A 4,088-nucleotide genomic window follows, 5' to 3' on the forward strand; every position below is an offset into this window, starting at 1 on the left:
AAAAAAAACATTATGGGCAGGGCAGTACTGTTCCATTACTGACAATAAAAAGCAGGATTCTCAGGGAGCTCTAGAGGCCTAGTGGCAAGAAGCTGCACTGCAATCCCAGAGGAACATGGTTCAAATCAACCAGATTCTCTGCTGAAGGAGGGACAATCTCCTCCAGTACCAGTCCGATCCGATTTGACAGTACACAGACAAAACAGTAAAAAAGTAAGGTTTTATTTAAAAAAAAAAAAAGGCAGGATTCTCTAAAACTTTTCTACTATCTATCTATCTATCTATATATTGTTGGTAAGGGAAAATTTTAAAGAGCTAATATAAGAAAAATATGAATTGAACTGTTTTTAACATTAAATAAACAGCTTATGCCACTAGCTATTTTAAAAAAGCAGACTAGGACATTGAATTTCTTTGGAACTTCAGGACTTCAGTTAAAATATCTTTTCCCTATTGGTGCTAATCTATATTTTGCTCTGTTGATAGATACACTCTCTTTTGAGCCAGAAAAGTGACTAGCAACTCTAAAAATCAACAGTCAACTGAGTTCCCTAATAAAGAGCAAATCTGATCTCAGTTTTTCACAAGGAATTGGCTTCTGCTCAGCTGCCCTTTTGCCCTTGAGGCAAGCCAACAGGTGCTGCCATCTTCTCCAGGTGACCTTTATCCCATACTTTTCCTCAGGAATGTCTTTAACCAAAATAGAGCCAGGCTTTGGGCTCTTGGGAGTAGTAGGATGAAGGGGGAAACTTGGAATGTTATTTTCCCTCTGATCTGGGGGCACAAGTTCCTCCCTCACAGGAGAAGACTCTGGGGTCTAGATATCTGGTGGAATAAACATGTAAACTGGGTTTTGAAATGTGTTTAATGACAGCTCCCCAGAGCTTTGGGGACTGGGCATTAGAAGAACTAAGGGTCTTCTGGAAATGTAATTTTCTGACTGATTGGGATTCTTCCTGAGTAATGGGATTCCCGACATCGCTGAACTGGAAGAAGTCTATGGACTCTTAAAAGTTAGATGTGGAAACTTGGAGGTGGTAGATTTCCGATTTTAATTTCTTGCCTGATCTCGAAGACGACGTTTCTGGTAAGCATGGAAACCGCTTTCTGCTGTTGTATCAAACTGAGGCAATACCGAGGAAGTGAGTGTATCGTGGTCAATGTGTTTGCTGGGCACCTGTCTACTGTGGCTGGGAGGCCGTGGAGGTCCGCAGCAGTATTATGAGCCCTCCAGCGGTTGTTGGTGAAATAGCAGTGGAGCTTTCTGAGAACACTGTCGCGTTTTTTTCTGGGAGGCAAAAGGTGAATGAAGAGCAGTTAGCAACCATGTGATGCTGGTTTCAGTCAGGTGGAGGGGATGGGCTCCAATTCTAACTCATGCCCACCGGGCCAGGGCCGGGCTGCGTCGTCTCTCCCAAACCTATTCTTAAGATTATATTAAAACTCACATGGAATAGATTCAAGGTCATATTTTGGTTCTCATGACCTTGTTTTCATTTTCTTCAGTTCAATTTGAACTTGCTCTCTGGAGACTAAGGTGCGTCTGATACAGGCCATGGTCTTCGCAATCACTTGCTATGCATCAGAGAGTTGGACAATGACCAAGGAGGATAGAAGGAGAATTGATGCCTTTGAGCTGTGGTGCTGGAGAAGAGTATTGAGAAAACCATGGACTGCTAGGAAAACAAACAGATTCATCCTGGAAAGGGTTAAACCGGGTGGCTCCTTGGAGGCAAGGATTCTGAGGCTCCGTCTAACATACTTTGGACATGTTGTGAGGAGAGACAGGTCCTTGGAGAAGGACATCATGCTTGGGAGGGTGGAGGGACAGTGCAGGAGAGGAAGGCCCTCTATGAGGTGGATTGATTCACTGACTGGGATAATTGGGATGGGAGTGTCAGAGACAGTGCGATTGGCACAGGACAGAGCGGAGTTTAGGGCTGTTGTACATAGGGTCGTTATGAGTCGCAAGGGACTCGATGGCACATAACAACAACAACAACAACAACATGAGTAGTAATTGATGGTCTACCCACAGGTTCACCCCCGGGCTAATTTTGACTGCTGATACTGAGCTTCTCCAATGATTCCTTCTACAGATGTAGTCAATGTGATTCCTGTGCAACCCATCAGGTGAGGTCCATGTGCAAAGTCACCATTAGTGTCTTTGTAAAAGATCTTTGCAATTAATTAATCATTGAAAATACAAAATTTTATTATTCTACTTCCAGACATAATAAATAATTATATCATGAAGCCCATATTTTCAAACTTCTTTCTTCACTGTTTACAATTTTTGCATTCCAGTCACCAATCATCTTGATTTCAGGGTCACTCAATTTCAGACTGAAAGATTTGGTAAAAAGTTTCAATTTCTTCTTCTTTGATTCTAAAGGCACCTATATTTGAATAATAGTCATATTAACAGTTTTTCTATGTGTGTGTATGGATAATATCACTCACAACATTGTATTTCAGGACAGAACAATTACCTTTTTTTACTTTGAATGCAATAACATTTTTCTTCTGTTTCCAGCATAGTATACTATGTGTGTACCTTGTCCAATGTAGTCAATGCTAGTCTATCTCATCTCACTAATGCCTAGTATATCTATATTTATGTGTTGCATTTCATTTTTCATAATTTCTAGTTTTCTAACATTCAAGCTACATACAGTCCATGTTCCTATTATAATTTTTTTTTCTCATTTCAGCTAACTTCCAATCTGGGCTCTACCACTACTATTATAACTATATGTGTTCCCATACTGTTCATAGCGCTTTTAGAAGGTCTGTTATTTAAGAAGTGGATGGCCAATCTTGATTCCTAGTGTGTCTTAATCTGGAAGTTCTACTAAAACTTGTTCCCCAGGGTAAATCCTTGTGGAGTTTGACATACCAGTAACATAGCTTTCAGTATCACAGCAACTCATAAATTATCTTAGTATAACAAATTGAGAGACAACTGCTATACCAATTAAACAGTGTTCTCCCCAAAAGCAACAAAATGACAATTTTGTTGTAGCTCTAATAGCAAATCCCTCTTCACACCAGGCCCAAGAGCAGCAACCTGGACAGCCCAATCAACATGTAATCACAAAGGCCCAGTCACCAGGTCCTAATAGGTTTAAACAAGAGGGTCCTAGCCCATAACTGATGGTTAATTAAAGACCAAAAACCTTACATTTGACTTTTAATTAAATTAAAAAGACCAAACAGCCCAAAACTGACTATTAGTCAAATACAATTCTACCTTCCAGAATCCAGCTGCTTCAAACAAGAGGCTCTCAGGCAGGAATCAACCAACTTATAATCACAAAGCTGCGCCAAGTCCTAATTCGTTTAAACAAGAGGCTCCCAGCCCACAGCTGATTGCTATTTAAATAAAAAAGACTAAAAAACCCACACTTGACTTTTAAGTCCAAAAAAACCAAACAGCCCACACCTGACTGTTAATTAAATTTAAAAAGACCAAACAGACCACAAATGACTGTTAATCAAATGACCTACTTTCCAGAACCCAACTGCTTCAAACAAGAGGCCCAAAAATAGTGTAATTATATCTCAAAGATAATGCAACAATATTTCAAAGAACAAGAACCATAGGATAACAGACTTGAGATGAAGATGTAAAGAGCAGCCTTAACTTCATGTCTGAGGTCCACCAGGAGCTGAGAAAGAAGCGGCAGAAGGAAAGACTGAATAAAAATTTGAGTGACAGAAACGGTCTCCTCAAGAATAATACTCCAAATATAGCATGAACATCAGAGATCAACCATTTGTTTTTCAGGTTCGAAACGGGAGGTGCATCAAATGTCACAAATGGGGCCACAACAATAAAGATAGAGAATGTTCTTTCTTTGGTCTTTCAGGAATCAGTGCAAGTTCAGTTCTTGCTGATGGTTCAGGGCCGTTGATACTCTCCTGGGGGCTAATAGCAGAGATGAGAAACACTGGGTCTGCACTGACATGAAATATGCTGGGAAGAAACTTGACTGCAAATGATCCATCACAAGAATTTGTTGTAAGTGAAGGTGAAGAAGATTCAGAAGTTGAGGGTTTGTTTGGGTTTTTTTATTTTTGTTTTT

The 4,088-nt window shown here is 40.1% G+C and overlaps 2 pseudogenes; one reads left to right on the forward strand and one right to left on the reverse strand.

Moving 5' to 3' along the window:
• Positions 1-573: 573 nt before the first annotated feature.
• On the reverse strand, positions 574-1,469 carry LOC102868421 (annotated as a pseudogene).
• Positions 1,470-3,573: 2,104 nt separating this feature from the next.
• The window catches only part of LOC102868832, a 2,822-nt pseudogene continuing 2,307 nt past the window's right edge, over positions 3,574-4,088 (forward strand).

The sequence above is a fragment of the Elephantulus edwardii genome, unplaced genomic scaffold (genome assembly GCF_000299155.1).
Source record: "Elephantulus edwardii isolate Elephantulus edwardi_28Jun2011 unplaced genomic scaffold, EleEdw1.0 scaffold00006, whole genome shotgun sequence".
In the NCBI taxonomy this organism is placed as follows: Eukaryota; Metazoa; Chordata; class Mammalia; order Macroscelidea; family Macroscelididae; genus Elephantulus; species Elephantulus edwardii.